The sequence below is a fragment of the Nipponia nippon genome, unplaced genomic scaffold (genome assembly GCF_047370975.1).
Source record: "Nipponia nippon isolate SJK-2023a ecotype South Korea unplaced genomic scaffold, ASM4737097v1 scaffold_4, whole genome shotgun sequence".
NCBI classification, from domain to species: domain Eukaryota; kingdom Metazoa; phylum Chordata; class Aves; order Pelecaniformes; family Threskiornithidae; genus Nipponia; species Nipponia nippon.
The window spans coordinates 4,175,054-4,196,127 of NW_028262358.1; the positions used below are offsets into that span (position 1 = coordinate 4,175,054).

General features: G+C 47.1%; 1 long non-coding RNA gene across 4 annotated transcripts; it reads left to right on the plus strand.

The window, feature by feature from the left end:
• The first annotated feature begins 344 nt into the window (after positions 1-344).
• LOC148053069 (uncharacterized) lies at positions 345-17,857 on the plus strand. 4 transcript variants are annotated; one of them, XR_015708278.1, is made up of 4 exons: positions 345-650; positions 13,265-13,366; positions 13,948-16,696; positions 17,122-17,857. It is a non-coding gene; the product is annotated as an uncharacterized LOC148053069 (long non-coding RNA). The 4 variants fall into 4 exon arrangements; XR_015708281.1 differs by lacking the exon at positions 17,122-17,857 and having other exon boundaries at positions 364-650; positions 13,948-14,174; positions 15,679-17,088; XR_015708280.1 differs by having other exon boundaries at positions 365-650; positions 13,948-14,174; positions 17,108-17,857.
• The last annotated feature ends 3,217 nt before the right edge of the window (positions 17,858-21,074 follow it).

The window sequence follows — 21,074 nt, forward strand, 5'->3', positions numbered from 1 at the left end:
ATATATGGGATTTGATTTATACCTAATGGCACGTACAAAGCTCTTCAAGGTGGCTGCAATGTAAAAAGTAATGACTTTATTACCCCTGAAAGGTTCCGTGGTTCACAGCTAACAGTCCTCGGCATTACGATTCATTACGCAGTTGCGCGCTCTCGGAAGCCAACCTGCACCAGGATACCTGTCTGCGGTTATTCCCCATAAATAACCCACAACGTTTCATTCCTTTTCTTTAAAAAAAATCATGGCAAATTAAGCACTTAGCTACAACTAAATCTGTTTTATTATCGTACCCTGTTGGAGATTCCAGAGGTGACTTCCCAGACCGCATCTTAAAACCTCCAGTCAGGAGCTAATTTTACAGATGCTTTCATGAATGGCAGCGAGGATGTTCCTACCATTAGCATGCCCTTAATTCCAGCACCGTAAAATGCCTCGAATTAAATGGGAACTCGCTGCCTTAAAAAACACTGTTTCATCCCGGCCGGATAATTATTAATATTAGCGTTTGATCGCAGTAGTGCCGCGCTCCCCCCGCCGTCCCCCCCGGCCCTTCGCGTTGTCATGTGATTGGGGGGAGATAACAAACCTCGAGAAAGAAAAGGAGTCAGAAGACATTTTTAACACGGCATAACCGCAGATTAATAATGCAGGTGGGTTTGTATTTTATTGTATTTTTAGGGGAAGGGAACGAGGCTGTTTAACGAGCAGTCGTGGACACAAAGTAACTATATTTACAATCCTTGATGTGGCTTTCGGTGGGTAATAAATTATGACAATATTAAAATTATTTTCTGGCAGCCCGGTTAACTGCGTTGGGGACCGTAAAGCCCTTACTGATTCCATTTATGCCTTGTAATTACGGTCCACGGGCTCTCTCTAAACCCTTTGGTGTATATTGTGTGTAAACTTTTAGCTAATAGACCTTTTTTGAATGGAGGGACTTTTCTCGGTACTTCCTGCAGTATATATTCTGTCTCTGATCTCTGTATTTAATGGCCAAGTCCTGGTTTATGCTTTATAATGTGTTGACAAGTTTTCTAACAGACTTTCTGAAATAATGCACATATATTCACGTCGGTTAGAAACTCCACAGTATTTTTAGAGTCGAGTAGATCTATATCCTAATGCACTGAGAAGGAGTGTAAATCATAGAGGATTTCATAGCCCTTTCAGTAGTTTTCTGTATGAAGTATGAGCAGCGTGGCCTCCAGACGTAACCTTTTAGAAAAAAAGACAGTGCTTTTATTTTATGGTGTAAAGTGCTTTTAGCTTCAGGGCTCTGAACGTGAATGTGGTCAACAAACAGCTCTTGCCAGGGACTTCGCTACAGCCTCAGCCCCAGCGCCGGGGCGCTGTCTCCGCGGTGGGGAGGGTTCCCGGGCCACCTCCGGCCGCAGGACCGGGGTAACCCCCCCCCGGCCCCCCGAAACGCCGCCCCGTCGCAGCCCGCTCCGCGCCGGGGGGGCTCCGCGGGTCCGCCCCCCCCCCGCCGGCCGCAGCCTCGGCCCGGACAGCCCAGGGAAAGGGGGGGCCGATGGCCCCCGGCGCTGCCGAGAGGCTGGCGATGGCGGGGTCGGCCCCGCGGGGACCCTCCCCGGCTTGCCCGGGGGGCGGGCGATCCCCGAGCTGGCCCCGGAGGCAAAGGCAGGGCCGGGGCAGCGCCCCCCGCTGCGCCCCAAGCCCTGCTCCTCCTGCAGCCCCCTGCTTCCAGCGCGACCGCCCCTCCGACCCACGGACCAGCTTCAGCCTTGCCTGTACCTACTGCCCAGCCCTGCCGCTTTGCTCGGTTATACTAATGAAGCTAGCGAACGTGGCAGCTAAAAACAGTTAGAAATGCTCAAATACTGACTGCTAACGCCTAGAAATGCTGGCAGATTGGAAGGGCAGGGGAAAACAAACCCAGGCCAGCACCAAAAGCCAGCCCAGGGATCAGGCACGGAGGATTCCCGCAAACTTGCACGTCACCTTCTGCTCCTCCACCACCCTTCTTTGATTTGAGCCCCGGAGGATGCCCCGCAATCCTGCTGCAGCGGTTTGAGCTGCTGTCACCCTCAGCCGCCGCATCAGCTGCTCTTTGGCTAGGGACTGCCAGCCCCAGAGCAAAGTCAGCCGGAGGAAACGTGGCCCCGCATCTCCGCCGCGTGTGGGCAAACTCCGAGGTACGCGCTGAAACCAGGGCCGCGGTGGTTTTTCAGGCTGCCTCCGAGGGGAAAGCCAACCTCGGAGAAGGGTCTGCCTCCTCAGCTGAGCGGCCGTCCCGCCTCAATCTGTCCCATGGGAACCAGAGCCCTGAGCCCCCAGGTAACGCCCTGGGGCAGCCGAGGGCACCCATCCCACGCTGCCGTCCCGGGGCACGGGCAGTAACCCGCAGCAGGAGGGCAGAGTGCCCAACTGAGAACACGTACGCTGTAAAAATGAGTTTAACGTTTAAATCTGCCAAAATGTATCTGTCCCTTTCCTCACGCCTCAGCTCTGTGCCTGAAAAATTGTGCGATCCTCCATTCGAGCATGTGAGATGCTTAGAGGTTGCTGTAGAAAAGGACATAAAACCGCCTAAAATTGAGAAGCGTGGCCTTCCTCCATTTCGCAGGCAGGCATGCGGTCCTCCCGCGCAGGATCGGGACCCGAAGGCGCGCAGGAGTGCGACACGGTTCGCGCGGCGTGCTGCTGTCCCTGCCTATCTGCTCACTTAGCGACAGACTTGGCAGTGGGTGAGTTCAGCAACTTTGGTGGGCAAATGTTCCTGCTTCGAAGCTCCAACTGTCATTCATTCAGAGCAGGAATCTCACTTGCCAACTCGGTACAGAACATTAGGACCAAACACCAATTCCAAAATTCTGCCAGTTCCCCGGAGCTGGGCTGCACGATATAACGGCAGATCGCACGGGGTGCTTTCCGACACCGTCTTGATAGTCTCGATCAGGCGGAGGCGACGTGGGTGGAACTCTTACCATACCAGGCTGACTCCCCGTGAACGAGCAGAGGACTTGCACGTTCTAGAAATAGTACGTGCATTAGTATTCCCGCATGAGAAACTTGGGCACGCTGCTTTTCCTTTTCTCCTCTTTTTTTTTTTTTTTTTTCCCCTTCCCTTTTTAATAAAGGCTCAAAATAAACTCCGATTCTGCAAGCGCTTACTAGCAAGCACAGCAGCGAGTCCGTGCAGGATCACAAAACATCTGAGCGCCAGGTGACAGAAAGATTTCGTTACTGGCTTGCCCTAGGGAGGACCCAGAATAAAACCCTGAACTTGGGGAGACTTTTTCCATGGGTTTCGGCAAGGTCTGGGATTTCAGCCTGCCTCTGCTTGCACAGCACCTAGCACGATGGAGCCCTGAACCTTGACGACTTTCTGGGGATGACTATAAACTAAATGACACAAAGCGCTCAGGCAACAGACTTCCAAACAGCAAAACCCCTCCCTTTAAAGCGTACAAACAGTTTTGTTTGTGCATGGGCAGGCAGAGGAAAGCACTAGCAAATGCCCATAAAATCTCATTTTTAATCAAACGTTTGATTTCAACCAAACTGGTTTTCGTTTGCACTGCTCTAGTACTTACTTGGCTATTTGTCATTTCGTATGTTTAGTATTTATATATCATTTTATAAGTAAACGTGTAACGTGCCCCTGATGGTTTCTATCCTAGGTTTCAAGCCAACGTGATTTAAACTATGGGCATTTAAAACCTCCCAGAACCTGACCTATAATGCAAATCCATACAGTCTTAATTATAGCAGCACCGCACGAGTGAAATAGTTGAGCTTTCGTGACTAAAGAGGCACAGTAGTTAAGGTCTGTCAGCGCTCCTGTTACAATCCCCATCTTGAAGAGGTTATAACTTGGGCTGTGTAAATTTGATTGAGCTGAAACTTGGGACTCAAACTGTCAGTCCATATAGGGAATTATCTTATGAATAATTGGCTAACCCACTGCTTGATTCACAGACCTTTATAAAACGATTTTTAATGGGTTTTAATGTTTTTTTCTTTTACTGACATCTAGGGTATGAATTTGGTACTTCTAGCTCTTCTGCAGCTCCATACTGAACAGCATATATATATAGGGAGCCAAGTTAAAGCTACAGCTACCCAGAGGAGTTCACGGGGCGTACGTGCCCCGCTTACCCACCTATGCGTACTCGTACACCGATAAAGGACCGTGAACAAGAAGTGGCACTTAAATCCATCTCAAAACAGAGTCCTAAATGTGTAAGATAAAGAGAATGTAAATGCCTCCAAGAGGAGGGAGCTAAAGCTCATAAAAGGTGTCTGCTTTGTCCATCAGCTGCATCGCGACACGCTGCCAGAGGCACATCTCTCAGGCCCCTTTATACCAACCGTGATGCCGGGCAGGGAAGGCGCTCACTGAACCCGCAACCCAAAACTCAGCTCTGGCGCATTACAGTATAGCATATAGGTCAACTCGATTACCTATAGATGCAGCAAGGATAGCTAGGGACAGGAGAACATCTGGCAGAGAATTGGTCACTTTATCATCTTTGCTAACAGTTTCTCAAAATTTTTTCATCTTCCTGGGCTTTATCTTACACCCCCCCCAAAATGTGTGGAAGCGAGTCCCACGTGTGCATTGGCATCACTTTGAAAGGGACGAGCCGCTCACCTTTGAACATCGAGCATAAGCTTAAATATCACTTTGTGTTACAAAGGATTTTACTGAGAATTGCTCTCCGTAACACTTTTCACTAGTTTTAAACTTCTCTTAGAGGTGGTTTTTATCACCTCAAATCACAGTAAGCCGGAGCGCGCATGGTTGGTTAAGATGCGGACTTGGAAATTTCCTTGACCCTAACAGAAAACGATGACAAGCCCAGGGTTAGAAATATGAGCCACAGGCCACGAACAAACAGATTGCTCTCGTAGAGCCAGACCCCACAAAGTTTCCGTGCCCACCTCACCGAACGGTTACAGAGCAGGGACACCACGCTGCACGCCTGAACTCACGAACAGCATCTCCATCGGTTTTGGGAAGAGTTTTGACCAAGCCAGGCTCCGGCATGGGGCTCTCCCACCGCAGGGTTATCGCGTGCAAGTCATTCTGAAACAAAGCCCTGCGAGAAGCCAGACTCTCCTCAGCGAGATGTTCCACGCATCCAAATCCCCCATTCATCAGGGCTGCTCTATTTGGCCTCACAGAAACTGATGATGGCACAAGCACAGAGAAGTTGGTCCCTTTGAGTCACTGCAGAGATCCCAAGTCATTTACCTAAGCAGGTCGCTAGCTTCAGGGCTGTGAGCAGTAGGAAGACAGGTTAGTGATGCAAACATCTTTTTTGATTCGGTTTCTGACTTTAGCTGCTAAGTTTGGGGAGACGCCCAGCTCGTGCAAGGTAAAGAATTACAGCCAATTGAGGCCACGGGGAGACAGCACTCACCGGCACAGAGGCAGCTGAACTCAGAAGTGATGAGCAAGCTGCAGGGGTAGGAAAGGTTAAGCCAGGCTCCCAGCCTCGCAGAGGCAAACTCCTGGTGAGGTTCAAACGAGGAACAAACAGCGTGTAACGCGAGGTTTAGAATAGCAGCGCGTCCAACAACGGCACAGTCACACCTCATCTCCAAAGTATGGCCGCATCAGTGGAGAAGGGCAGGAGAGCCGGACAGGCTTGGTCTGATCCTGACCAAATAAAACCTGTGGGATGACTACCGATCTTTTAGCATGGCAGTTGTTTATGAACAAGATCTTCTTAGGATCATAAGGAGAAGCTTTTCACACTTCTGTGCAAGATTAGATCCAAGGGGCTCAAACTCTCCCTATGAGGAAATCTTGGAAAGCCCCACTCTGGATGTGGCAGGCGGGAAAAGGAAGAATTGCAAACATTTTGTCTTGAAGAATAAATCCACCTATACCTCAAATAATTTAAAAAAAACCCAGCAGAATAATAAAAATAATTCACTAATCCGAGAAACCCAATATCAGCAATCAAAAAGAAGTTATTTCCATTGAGAAATCAGTTTTGCTACACAGGATGAGGAAAGATTTAGCTGGTTTCTTGTATGCTGCTGAACACAGTCCCTTCTTCCTAGCACGCTTGGCAGGAGGGACAATAGAGAAGGACAGTGCAATAAAAAAGGATTTTCCTCCTCTAACCCTGCTCGATATATCCCCTGCCAGAGGAATCTACTTGGCCTGGGGTACTGCGAAATTCTTAAGCACATATTTATCTTTGGGGACATCAGCTGTACTTACATGCTTAAAGCAAGCACGTACTCAAGCATGCTGTTAGATTGGCGCCTTAACATCTTTTGTAAATAACTTGTATTACATTGCTTTTTAGAGCTTCAACTTTTAGTCGCCTAGAATGGATTGAACTGAAATTTAACGTACACAATCATCATTCTCTATATTCGTTTTATATGACTATTTCAGGTGACATTTAGGTGGAGCTTTTAGCTTTAGCAAAGAAGAAATGCACATGCTTTGCAGAACGTGACGTAGTTTGTGTGAGGATCTCGATGAAAAAGAATTAATTGTTAAGATAGCAGAGACCTGTTTCTGCATTTGAAAATAAGGACAGATTTACTGTGGAGTTTCTTCTTTGCCATATTTATTCCGTGCAAAATTTCAGCTTAATTGTTAGAATGCTTACAATAATATTTTAATGCAACTCTGTAGTCAGAAGAATAAATTATTATATAGCTCAAAGCTGCACGGAAAGATGCAGCGCTGAGAGGTAGCGGGAGCGGTGGTGAATAACCTGTGATAAGAGCCCACTTCTTTGAGCAGTTGGGATAGTTTTGCCACCATTTGTTATTGTCAGCACATATAATTTTTACAGTACAGTATGAATTCTGACTGCAGTGAAAAGAATGCCTTCTACCACCAGTATGAATAAGATTTCACTCAATTAAAATAACATGCAAGTATATTGTATAGCATTACGTAGAAAGCTGATGTGCATTAAGCGTGAATGCTGGGCTTGGGGGAGTTATTGTACTAATGCTATTGTTCAGTGAGCAACTATTCCCCAGCATTTAAAAAAAAAAAAGGGCAAGGGAAATTAAATACAGAAATCAGGAATACATATGATGTTTGATATTACCATACTGAAATTAACGTATTCACAATTTAGACTTTAATTTGCCCTATCGTATTAAGTTACACAGCATCTGAGCGCCTCGAGAGAGAGAAGTAGATGTAAACACATGGAGAGAGAGCCATAGACTATCTGTGCTGAAATACGCCACCCTCTGACGTCACGGTGATAGGCGCTATAGATAAGCGTAGGGTAAATACAGGCCATGTCACAGCACCAGCCTTTAAGTGCTGTTCCCCACCGGCAGCGGGGAGAAGTTTGGTCTAAGATGTGGCTGGAGCGATGTGGTCCGCTGCGATCCCCTTCTCCTGAACAGCTCTGAAGGGCTCCTCAGGACGGGGGAAGAGGGGAGCGACAGACCCCTGGCACCCTGCTTCGTGCTACCCAGAACTGAAGGGATAAGGATGTACGGGGATAGGGGTGTATGGGGACGCAGCCGCGGCGGTTCCTACGAGGAAGGCCAAAAGCATCTCGGAGCTGAGGTGTATCTTAGCCAGCCGTTGTACTCGAAGCCAATAAAAATGAAACTATTCTCTGTTAAGACCTAATTAGCTTTTATATTCAAAGCCGTACTGCACGTTTGTACATTGCTTATGAGTGGGACTAAAAAAGTATATGTACCATGACACTATACTTTTAAAGCGTCTATTGAATGCTTCTCCCATTCTCCAACGATTGCCTCCTCCTTAGATCTATACGTTCAGCGAATATGACGAGGCTAATTATTTTTCCCTGAAATAATCAGTGCTTGGCTTTAGCAGTTTGCACAGAAGCACAGATCTCGCATCTTCAGCCTCGGAACTTAAAAAAAAAAGAAAGAAAAAACACAACTGACTGCAAATCCTAAGACAAGAAACTGGTAAATAAATTTCCTACCACGGGCTTTACAAGGCTTACTCTTCCATCAGAGCCCCTGCGCGCATACGAGCCTTTTTGCCATGTTTTTAGAGGGGGTTATATATTTTTCTGTTACCTTTCCTGCCTGTAAAGCAATCACAGAGAACGGCGGGAGGCACCATCAATATGCAAATTGCTGCCAGATAACTGGTTTCGCTGGTTCCGCCTTGGGAAGCGGCACCGCCGCCGCGGGGGGGATCCGCGGGCCCCTCCGCGCCCCAGCCCCCCCCGGCTCGGCGGCTCAGCCTCGGCGGGGCCCCGGCCAAGGGCACGGCCGCAAGGAAAGCGCTCCTTTGATTCCCACCGATGCTCTGAACTCCTGCCTGCATTCCCGCTCGCTCACGCCGCCTTTTTGTGTGCTTTTCTACTTTTTCGTTTCTTTCGTGAGGGGTAATTTGGGGTCTCTTCGTTCACCCCGAGAAGCGCTGGCAGCATGATTCCGCCTCTCTCTTAATGACAAGGTCAAGATTTCCGCGCCTCCATCGGCTCACCTGAGAGGTGCTCCGAGGCGCGGGGTGGGAAAGGGGCTGGCTCATCCCTGCGCGGCATCGCAGGCCTGCTCCGGAAAATCTGGGGATGCTCACGTGTGGATCTGTAGTCCGAAATGCAGGCTAAGGCCCTCTCTTTTCTAACTCGACATCTGAGGAATGAAAAGGAACCACTAGTTTCCGAATTAAAATGAAAGTATAATTCACAGGTAAACGTTTGCAAAAGGACACGAGACCATTTTAAAAACCACAAAGAGAAATGGCGATCTTATGTGGATTCTGAGTTGGCTCTGCTGGTAAACTCAAAGCAGCGTTGCTTCTTACACCAGCGTTTTGCAGGGCGTTCGTCAAAACCATGGACTGAGCATTTGGATATTTAAAGAAACCCACCGAAGTAAACAATACGGCTAATTTGTAAGCGTTCAGATGTGCAGTAACTTTAACACAAATATTCCTATCGCTGTGGTGGTGGCCCCATATAACACAATAAGGTACAATTCAGACCTGTGACGGTCTATTGAATACATAATACGCATTTTAAAAATTGCCTGGAAACGTAGTCATACGGTAAAATCTAATGGTTCAGGTGGAGCTTTTACTCTTGATCAAATAATAAAAATTGTTAGAGACCGCTCTGTCATCTCACTGCTCACCAGCCTCCACGAGAACTGTTTTACGTTCCCGTTTAAATAGGACAGGAGAGCAAGAAGGAAAACGTAAACCGCAGAAGAGTTACTGCAGGCATTAACTTTTAAGCCAGAAAAGCAAGAGAGCTGAGAAGGAAAGTGGGGGAATTGTCTTCGTCACTCCGCACCCATGGAGGTTTCCTACAGGAGCTGAAGCCTCTGGACACCAGGTTACGTTAAGGCAGGGTTGCGCTCGCCGAGCCCCAGGGGCTGACTTGGGCGCCTCCGAAATACCTTCTTTCTGTGGATTTAGGTCTGCCAGGGAAGGGGACTCGTGTGGACAGACAGACAGATGGGACTCCCCGTGGGACGGAGTGGGTGGTGATGGCCTTGTCCGCGGAGAAGGAATCTGAAGTACGGACTAGTAATAGTAATGGTGATGACTATTAAAGCGCAGAGCTTTTCATTACTGAAAACTTCAAATAACTCTCCTGAACTATATTTGAGACATTTTTTTTTTTCATGTTAACTCCAGGTTTGATTGCTGGAAAAGGTTGACTGCTAGAAAAGGAAAACCAGTGCAGTGCACAGCAGTGGGGAATCGAAGCCCTTCTTTACCAGAACCCCTGCCATATACGTACTGTCACTCACCTTCCAGACACTCAGTACAACCATTCAATCTATTGAATCAAGAGACTGTTTGATCTTATCTGCATCTGTGAGCTGACTGTCAACCTGCTTAGGCTGCATATTAAATCATCTATAGTAGCTGTATCAAGCTGGGATGATCTGTTAATTCTAAATTTATTAACCCTTGGAGTGCAGTCATCATGTTTAATCTAGTGTAGCCAGCATTTATTTTACAAGACTAAATCCTTCTTTAAGATGCGGCTGTGCTGTAGGTTAAAGAATCAGTAATGTGGAGGAGATGGTAACTGGCAAGAGCTCACTTTGATCTCTGAAAGCCAGCTGACGGCATCACTGCTCCAAACACGTATGTGTGTGCTCGCGTCACGCTCCTGTGTCCAGTCTGTGGGGTGTGCGCACATGTGTCTGCGCCTAATAACATCCCCGTGCAGAGTTTTACCTGAGATGAGAAAGAAAAAGGGAGGCCTGGAACAATGGCCAAGCCCCGTGCCTCCACGAGGACTTAAAATCAAAAATCAAAGTGGCGGGACACGCCACCGCGACACAAGTCGAGGGTGGCTGCAGGCGGAGTCCTGCGAGGACCCGCCAACAAACCTCTCCGCCGAGGCGGCTCCCGCTTCTCGGTCTATAGTTGCCGTCCAAATCAATTAACAAACGTCCTCAGAGCGCTGAGGACCACAGCCGCCGCAGGACTCGCAAGAAGTCAAGTGCCGCTATCTACGTACCTACAAATATACCCCGATGCAGGCGCATGCACCTATACAAATAATTTTACCTAGATACATACATAGGCATCAATATGTTAATCTGCTCATTACACGCACGCTTCTCTCCCCGCCCCTCTCTCCTGTTATCTATTATCCTTGCACATTGCCGATGGTATCAACATATTCACAGCTTTTATTTCAGTCGCAAACTGCTAGGCATGCTTCCTTTTTTGGTAATCACGTGCCCGGTATCTCTCTAATGTAGCCTAATAACAATTTTAGCATTCAGATGAAGCGATTTCATTCTGCGACTGCCTTTTCTATTAGATTTGATTCTGAGAAGCCCCAGTGGGTGCCTCCGAGGCAGAGATCTATCTGTGAGGCTGCAACCGATTCAATAGCAGCCTGAGCTAACCTTGACCTTTCCCTAGACCCTGCTCCATCTGGTGCCAGCCTGGTCCCCCCCTTCTCCTCCTCCTTGCTTCACAGTCAGCATTGATCAAGGCGGAATCGAGCGTCTCTCTCCCTCCCAGGGCTGGGCAGTCGCGGAAAGGACAGCACGTTTCAATATATGGAAACGATCGAGCCTCTTATGCAATCATAAATCTACATAGAGCCTCGTGATTTGATATTTCATTCACCTCCGAAGATTCTCCCCCTCCCTCCCCCCAGCAGGGATTTATAAACTATAAGACAACGGCTTTCCGCAACACCTGGAAATTATAAAGCTTGCTGTTTATTGGAAATGAACGCCTGGCGCTTTCATCTGATTTACTTTGCATTCTATTTACTTATTTGCAACTCCGTTGTTTTCCTGCGTGTTTAGGCGATTTTTTTTACGGTGCCCCTCCCCAGACACACGTTTTAGCGGTGGCAGCGGCCCCGGTGGGGGCTGCTTTGACACCGCTGTTTTACCCCCGCTTTCCTGCCGCGGAAGGCTGGCGCAGGGCGGGCTCAGCTCGGCTCGGCGGCTCCAGCCGCCCCGCGTCCCGCTCCGCACCGGGCAGGGACCGGGGGCCGCCTTTCGAGAGCTGGGAACGAGCAGAGGCTGCTGCCGTAAATCAGCGCTCGCCACTTGGGCACCTTCCGAGTTCTGCTTCGGTTTCTCCTCCGCTTCCCCGCTCGGTTCCGCCCCCCGGACCAAGCGCAGGCGGCGGCGGCTGCCAGGCGTCTCCGGCCGGGGCGGGGGTGCGGCGGGGCTCCGCTCTGCCCCCGGCCCCCCCCCCCGGCCGATATCACCTATGTCGTGAGGCGGGGGTGCTGGCCCCATCCCACCTGCGCCCCCCCGGCTCCCTCCCTCCCCGCTTCCTTCCCTGCGGAGCGGGAGCAGCGGGAATGCTGCGAGGGATCCCTCTTCCCTCCTAGGGGAGGCCAGGGACATTTTTAGTAACAGCCAGCGTGGGTTTCATCGCCGAGCTGTACCCCCTGCTTTCAGATCCTTGCGTGCTCCTCTGCTGCCAGGACGTTTACAAGCAAGGATTTTATTTTTCTCCCTAAGAATTCTGACATAGCCACATTTTTTTCATCGCGTACTAGCCTCGAAATTATATAACAGATTATGTAAAATTATAATTGCAAGATAATATATGCAGACTCTTAATTATTCTATACTTTCCCGCATATCTATAGCTAGGCACACGGCACATATGTTACCAGTCGGTTCTGCAATATTTGGGTAGCCAACACTTCTGGCTGTAGACACGGCGTAGAAAAGGAACAGATAGCTATTTGACAGTACATATGTATGAGAGAGATCTATTACTTAATGGGAAAAGGTATCTGGAAATGTATTTCTCTCTGTTTTGAGGAATTTGTTTTGCTTTATCTCCACGGGTAGTAAAAAATAATAGGAAGAAACTGTGAATTACATTGAAAAAAATAGCTACATTCAATTTGTCAGTTTAATATTACACTTCCTTTCTGCAACGCTACAAAGATTTAGAACATTTCCAAAACTTTCAGCTCTAATCTGTGGCTCGGGTTTGTTTGGAGGACCTGCCACCACATGCCAGCTAAAAATGAGTGTCAATTAATAATAAACCCCACTCTTCCTTGTTTCTGCACTCAAATAATTTAACAGGTTTCGATAAAACCACGGATGCAATGGTGAGAATTTTCCAATGCCTGCAGTAGTAACAGTTTTCATTCTAAAGCACCAAAACTTCCCGAAATAGAACTGCTGAATATTTCTTTGCTTTTCCCAATGGCCATCTACACAGATTATTTACACAATTAAAATATAAAGAATATCCAGCTCCTTAAAAAGCATGGTTTGTTCTACCAGGAACATAGCCGGTAGAAACAACCGCAAGTCTAGGCAGTTAAAATAAGTACGCTGTATTATTTGTGGCCTCCAAAATTAGAAATAATTTGAAACAAGAAGCAGGAGAGTTTTTAGCTTGTGTTTTCCACCACGTGAGAAGTGAGCGGAAAACATTCGCCCTTGTAATACAACAGGATTCATAAAGTCTTTGCTCTCCGAGCTACCCGAGCAATCACGTAACCTCTGCAGAAGTACCTCAGCGTGGTTTGTTGTCGAAAAGCACATTGTACTTATTAGTAAAATGTGAAATGGCTTAAAAAACAATTTGAGCTATGAATTGCCATCTGCTCAATGGGGGGAAACAGAAAGTAACTGAATATATTTTCTCACCTTTTTTTATAGTAACATAAACAACGCTCCAGAACGCTATAAACTTCTAGCTGTACAAAAGGTGTTTGTACAGTTCATCACGCTTCAGGTCAGGACTTTGTCCACACTGTTAACCACTGTTTCTTTCCATTATCTGCAAACGTCCCAAGGCATTTTTTCCCCCTGTTAAACAAGATGTCCTTTTTAATTTCAGGGATTAAAAGTTTGATCCCGCTTCCCACACCATGCTCTGGAAACCATCCCTGATGGAGAGCTAGCCCGAGATCCACGCGTGCCTCGAGCCGTCAAAATACGGGTAAAACAGCATATGCAACTTGTTCGGGTTCTCGGCGTGGGAGGGGAGGAGGGAAGGGTTTCTGTTACCCAGCTTTTATGTAGCACTCTGCATCCCTAGTACCCATCGCAAGAGAAATTCATCTTTGCCCTCTCTCTGCCCCTGCCCCCTTTTTGCAGAGAAGAACCAAACGGGACCGCTTCCTCTGGCATCGAGCTGTGCCAGTGCCGAAAGCACATTCCTCCAGTGCCTGCAAACTCGGTGACCTCCCCGAGTGCTGCTGGGGCAAGGCTCTGCAATCAGCTCGGAGCGCAGGAGGCCTCTGCCCGTCCCAGGAGAGAAGTCCCACAGCAGGGCAGTCCCTGCCCTGGTCTGCGCCGGGAGCAGGACTCCCTGCGAGCGCTTAGGGAACCCATCCCTGCTGGCAGCTGCCGCTCCCCGAGACTCAGCTCGCCACACAAACACTACAACAGAAAGAACAAAATAACATCTTTTTTTTCCTCTCCTACTTAGCTGGAGTTCTTTCTTTGCTGTCCTTCAGCTTTATGCACCTGGGAACCCAGACTTTTTTTAACCTGTTTATTCTGTTTCTTGCCTAACAGCAGCTCAGCTAACCTGCCCCAAACACTCTGCTCCTACCAGCGATGGATCGGAGGGGAGAGCGTTTCTGGAGCGCAGGGAGCCATGCAAACCAAACGGCCAGGTTCAGGCACGTGGAGGACGTGAACTGGAAGATCTTGACTTGGAGTGGGTTTCGCAAGAAGCACGAGGACAGGAGCAGCTGTGAATTATTACAGTTCTGTCCCACAAGACAAGCACACGTTAGATGGTAATTCTGCAATGCAGAAATTGTCCTCATCTGCCTAATACCCGATGCTTTCTCCTCCCCAAAAGACTGACTTCTCAAAAGCACTGCTTAAAAATAATAACAAGGAGCAGCTTTTCTGCTCCCTTAGAACTTGAAGTATAAATACACAGCAACAGAAGAGGGAAATCAAAAACTTAACAATAGGAAAGGGAAAAACAATGGCATAAAAGTGGCCTGCACCCCTGTAATGTCCACCAGTGTCCCTAGAAGGGCTGGGCACAGCAAACCGCCTCGAGATTTACACGCAAACCGTGTGAGCTCATTGCAATAGCTGTATCGTAGCGCACGCCTAGGTGTTCTACACCTCACATACAGATCATCCCGCAGTATTAAAATTCAAATCACTGGTCCTTCGTCGCTAAGAAAAACGAAATATCTTAGAGGAAGTTTGAATACAGTGGCTTGACAGAGCACGTGACATCTCACATGAAAAAATGCTATGAGTGCATGATCAAAAAGTAGCTGCCCATTTTCGTGGCATAAGATTTTTCTGCTTCAAAGAGCAAAATGCGAGCTTTGAGAGAAGATAAGCCTGAACCCTTAAACTAACTCCTACGGCCCCTAAGAGCGCAGTGTGAGGCCAGTCCATACAGCAGAACTCCCTGCTACGCTGAGAAAAACGTATGGTTTTATGAAACTCCCAGATTTTTTTTGTTTCCCTTTTTGAGCGTGCAGAACATAAGCAAAGCACAAGCAGCGGTGCTGTGCTGTGAGTGGTCCTTCCCTGGTGCAGAAGTTGCCACAGCAGAACACCACACCCTACGGTGGAAGTTGCCAATATTGTCATATTAAGCATTTGTCAGTGTTTCCAGCCTAAAGCCTCTAACTTAAAGAGGCTTATTCTTGGCTATTAAAATAACTCCAGGCTGAGTTAGACTAGGGGAAGGTAGTTTTGTTTTATAATACAGCTGGGAAATCACCTATCTAGTCGTTTGTTTATTTTTTAACTAGGTAAAGGCAGGAAAAAAAAAAAAAAAAGAGGGGTTTGTTGGTTTTAGAGGCTTGCGTGGGTGTTCTTCTAGCACAGAAATAACAGAATCTCTTCCAGGTCACAGATCCATAGCATAAAACCAGGGACTTCAGAGCTTTTGTAAGGAAGTAGTTTTAATATCCGACTCCGCCACGTGAGTTTGCCCCAGATATGCGACTGCCTTGTTTGATAGCACATACCAAATCCGAGTGCAGTCCAACTCCCAGAATGGTGGCGCCCAGTGCCTCCGATACTACGCTTGCCATACGGTCCCCACAGCTCTCGGGATGCCCGCGGGAGGTCTAGAGGGGCTGTTTTGCTGCAGTAGGAAAGCGTTTCAGCTTTCAAGGGGTGCTTTCTGCTAGTGGTGGCTAAGGCTTAGGACCCAGCTAAGGCTTTCTAGAAAACAGTGTGTCAGCTGGGTAGATGAGCACGTCTCCCAAGAGCTGACAGAACCGGTGGCTTTTTCAGCCTGTCCTGAACTTGCTTTTTCAGGAAAGCAAGAAGCCAGCCAGACTTTGGGATGAAAAGCGTGTATGACACCGCCTCTGTGGTACAAAGCAGTCCACAATAGACATCTGATAAGCAGTATGCCACTCTAAGCCAGATGCAAACAAAGCATGGGGACTGTCATTAAGGAACCACGCACAACAGGTATTTTGTTCTGCCTGAACGGCTGCAGTATTGACACAAGGACGGACATTGCCAGCTCCTCACTGGTTCTCAATCTTTGCTGGAAACCGCACCCCTCCCCTAATTGAAGGGATAGAACCGATTCAAAAAGGTATATTGCAGCTCTAGCTGCTGGAGTCGGAAACATTTGTAAATCCTGTTTCGTGTGGATTCATGCAGTAGACAGCAACTGCTCCAAAAATTGCCTCCGCTTCTAGGAAAGCGGATACTGTAAGAAGTTGCCAAGAGCCTGATCTCAAGTAGCCTCCAGGAGAAGCCCCGTGGAGGTGTGTCAAATACGATGTCTCCAAATCCACCGCCTCAGCAGGTAGCCCTGGCGTTGGTTTCTCTGAAGAGGCACAGACTCTGGGTGCCCTCTTCCTCCTGAGCTTGTCCTTCTGGAGACCAGGCTGGCGGCAGAGGGAGAGAGGAGGAAAATTTGATGTGCCACTGCTTGTGCCATACCTGCTCTGTAGATAGCGTGAGGACTTTGTTCCTCAGGACTGTCCATCTGGCACCATTCCTGAGCAATAAAAGCGCACCCACAAAGTATTTTAAAGCAAACAGTTGGTGTAATGAATACCTTAATACTCCTGTAGCTAGACAACAATGCCACAAATAGTAATTACCCTAAACATAGCCACTCAGTGAAAAGAACCCAAGTTCACATACCAGCTTCTTCAGCCAGCGGGAGACAGGACCCCGCAGAGGCTGCGTGTTCATCTCACAGCAGGGTGACTTCTTGTGTCACTCCCCAGCGATTCCCCGTGGATAATCCAAGCACACCAGCATGCTTTCCAAAGGATGAGGTGTTCCAGCAACCCTTGAACCTAGCAAAAAGGTGAGCTGGCCACCAGTGCGGTCTCTTAGAAAGTAAATGGAAGTGTGTGCACAGGTGCGTGTGCGCACTCAGACACGTGCGCATGGGGGCAGGCATCAAATATTCTAAAAAAAAAAAAAATTAGGGTTTTACAGTCTACCACTTTCCTTAATCTTTTTGTGGTCTCTGCACAGATTCTCACCCTGCCTTCATCTCTTAAAAAAGCAGGGCCACTGAAACAGCCTCAAGAGCCAAATACTATCTCTGATACATCAGCACACATCATGCACAAGAGCAATAGCTGGAAAAAAAAAAGTCTTTATCGTTTAAGATCAGAATTCGTTTACCAGGGTGTTATTTAAACTGAGGAAAACAGGCAGAAATCTGAAAATCTGACTTAAAATTACTTTATGATCTGTATTATTCTTGCAGTTCTCTCTTTTTAGGTGACTTCACCGTAGGCAGGCCTGAGACAACACAGGACGAGATACTCGGTGGAGAGTTGCATCCTGAGCTCTGAATTCCTTGGCTTGGATTTTGTTGGTTCAAAAACAGATCCCCCCTTTTTTACTTTTGAAACTGTTTACTGTATGAATGTAAAATAATTACTGAAACCAGGTGCATATAAGCATTGTACATAAGGAAGACTTACAGTAACTCGGAGAGAAAGAGCACTGTGCAGAGCCTTTTTTGTTTGTTTTAGCATAGTACATTCAATTATTTCACACCATTTTATATGATTTCACCATTAATCATAATACCCTCTACCTAAAATGAAAGCAGTTTCAATTCATAACCTTCTAGTCCAAATCATGCAGGTAAAAAATAGGACTCCATTTTAAAAGGAATAAGTGTATCTTCCACTAAACTTACAGGTCTTTTTTCATGAAAGCAAGTGCTATTTACTGTGTGTGGCTATTTCAGTGAGCTAAATATTGAAAGCTCAAAGCACTCACTGGCCTCGTTTTCTCAGATTAATAAACCCGTTTCCTACTTAAAATGAAAAGAGAATTCAGAAACGTTTAGCATGAAGTGAAAAAAGCAGCAAGAAAATGACTAACAGATACCAGCACATTGCATATTTACTTTGTCCTGTCAATTATTTTTAAAGAATTCCCTGCTTATGGAGGAAGATTTTTAAAAGATGTCGACTATCAAAAATAAAGATGTCCACAAACACCAGTTTCTGCATTTTTCACCATTTTGGAGAAAGAGAATACTGTAAGGGTTGGGTTGCCCCCCCCTTTCCTTAACTTTGTTATATTTTGCCAGTGCTGAAAAAAAATATCATGTTTCAAGGGTCAATAGAATAAACCTGCGTAAAGAGTTTATAACACTACAGTGACGCATTTATGAAGCCAAATACTCATCGGCACTTGCAACATTAGGAAATCGAATATCAGATGGTCTTCGCAACACTTCAAAGCAGCAGCCAAATGTAAAGCTCCATAGGTACCAGCTACTCCAGGGGCAGCGGTGGCTCCAAGTAAACGCTTTTGGAGGCCTAGACCTGGAGGTAATTTCAATGTGTTTGTAGCCAGTCATGAACACACAATCACCTATTGAAAGTGTCTGGCTTCGAGTGCAGACAGATGGAGAGCACAGAGGTTAGTACAGCCAGGCCTCGGACTGACCTTTGCAGAGAGAATTAAATCAGTCTGACCTTATTGTGAAGCCTAAATTATATCCATAGACCCCCAAATAATGCATCTTTAATACATCACTGCCCTCTTTTTATCAGCCTCCTTACCTCCAGGGTATCTTGTTTGCTAACTACCGATGTTAAATTGCAGCTATTTATGCTTACATTTGTGACCTTGGTGGACATCTTGTCACATTTTTCATGAACACTTAAAAAAATAGAGAAATATTTATACAGAGAGAACATATAAAACTAAGGTCTTGTTTCACTTAGGCGTAAAATAAACGTGAATAGGAAAAGAAACCTGCTTCAATCGGAGGGCACTGTAGTCATTGTATAAGTCTAACACAATGGTCATCGTGTAATTCTGAGCTTCAGTATCACCCATAACCTATCATCTGGACAGCCTGGAAAACAGAACGGTGCCACCTAACAGGATTTCCAACATCTTAGAAACACCTTTTCTTCTCAGATACTTTTTAATATTTCAGGATTTTTAAAATTCAAAATAGTACTAAGACCAGAGTAACCCCTGTGACACCTGTCAGTTTTGGTAATACAGACCTCTGGACAGAAACAATACCGAGTCTACAGGCGGGGATCTCAACTGGAAACTAGCTCAGTTCAGACTAGGAAGCGTTTAATTGGCACTTCGGTTGACTGTAACAGCAGAGGAGCCCAGTGGAAGTTGAGGGGAACTGCATCCCTTCCCACCGGCTAAAAGGCTGCATTTTGTGGTTTACTCTTGTATCTTAACCCGAACAAAAGGTGCTTGGGAAAAAAACAAAAAAAAAACCAAAAAAAACTTAGCCCAGGATGTTGCTTTCCAAGTACTTTTATTCTAAGGTGCATTGAGTTCCTTTTTTGCTTCTGTTAATCCTAATAAGACTTCGATTTTAAGCTACAGCAAGGAACGAGGTTTTGTTCCTCCGCAGCTAGTTTGAGAGTTTGGGTCTGCCACCGTCTTTCTTTGTGATCTTGGGCAAGTCACCGAGGCCCACAACAGAGAATCCTCTGGGAATCTCGATATGGAAAGCTGTGACTCCACAGGCTGGCCGGGTCCACCATCCACAGTGGTGGCACCACAGCACTTCTGGGAAGGCTTTTCCCAGCAGCAGTGAGCTGTTAGGGTGGCTCACCCGTCTTGTGGAATCACACCTGGCCACACAAGAGATGCTTCCACCCCAGGTTTGGCACTGCCACCTTGCTGACCTCATTCAGCTCTCTAAGCCAACAACAACAAATATATATATATATATTTGCTACCTTTTGCCGAGACGGTTTTCTGCTGGTTTAGCAAGCTGTATCAAGCAAGTGAAGGGAGAGGTGAGCACCAGAAGCAGCACACAAGAGCACACAGCTGCAGGGCGGAGAAGAGAGCAAACCAGCGCAGTACAGATTTAAATCAGCTACAGAACCACACCATCAGATTAAACTGCTGATGAAGGTTAAGTTTGGTCTAATACTTGGCACTGAAGCAGCTGAAATGCTGGAACACGATGCTTTCTCCCAGCTTTGCTCTGCAAGAGGAGCAGACAGATCAGCGATTCCTTAAACTGAGAAAAGCCCAAACCATCAGAACTCCATTTGCATCGCTAAAGAGCTGCCCTCCAGGGTGGGCTACAATGATAACACTTCTCAGATACACTGTTAAGAGTAGCATTTATATGCTAAAATAAAAATTAATATTTTACCTCTTCCCTGTCAGGTTAAATAGTTTATTTTCAAAATAGATGCAACACGGCGAGCTCCATCCCAAACTGCCCCCTCTTCAAGCAGCTCATTCCTTACCCCAGAAACGAGCTTTGGGATCAAATCAGCCACTCAGCATCCTGCAGATCCCTCGCTGCCAATACAGGCAGTAAGCATCCCCAGTAGTTTTGCCTGTGCTAAGGGAAACCTGTCCTCAGGAAGTAACAACTGTTGGTCAAAAGCACCAGCCCTGGACATAGGAAGAATCACAAGTGCACGCGATGGAAACTATACGTTGTTATTTTAACGGGGCTTCTTTAGCTTACAAGCCTGCAGGTTCTACCAAGAACCACGTAGGGATAATCTACTTGAAAGGCAGAGATCAGTGCAGCCCATGGAGCTGCACTCTTTGCATTTTCTGCCTGCAAACGTGCTAGAAATCCCCATAAATGGAAGTTTCACATTGCCAAAAGCACACTGCAGAGCACGAGCACCAAGCTCAACTGTGTTTCCTGCAGATTCTTCCTGATATTTTAAGGGTCTTTCAGATAAATACAGATTCCTCTATTTTAAGGGACAGGACCAGCAGCTGACTACAACAGCAACCAGTCAGGGTCCATCAAGTCCCCCGAAGCCAGGGTTACTGCTGCTGTTGCTGCCACGGAATGAGTGCTTGGGGTGGCTGCTGCAGCCCAGGTTGGAAAAGCAGCTCCCTTCTGACAGCAGCAGTCTTTCCCCACCTTCTAACCTCTGACAGCTCCAAGGTCACCAAGATCTCACGGCTGAGGCAGCAGAAGTCTGTCTTGCCAGCCCTGCTGAGAAGTCTTGCTCCAACTCTGACCCCACTACTCTTAGTTCTTCCTCTTCTTGTATGTGGTTCCTATGTGGTTCTCTATAAGGTGTGTGGAGCAAGGAACAGAGCCCCCAGGAGCAAGTACATACCTATCTGTGTTTGCCCAGCCATAGAAGAGACAATCACAGGATGGAAAGGATATGGGGAGAAACAGGTCAGGGGAAAAAAAGGGGCTGTGTCTTCAAAACCATTTAATCCTCCAGGGCTGCAAG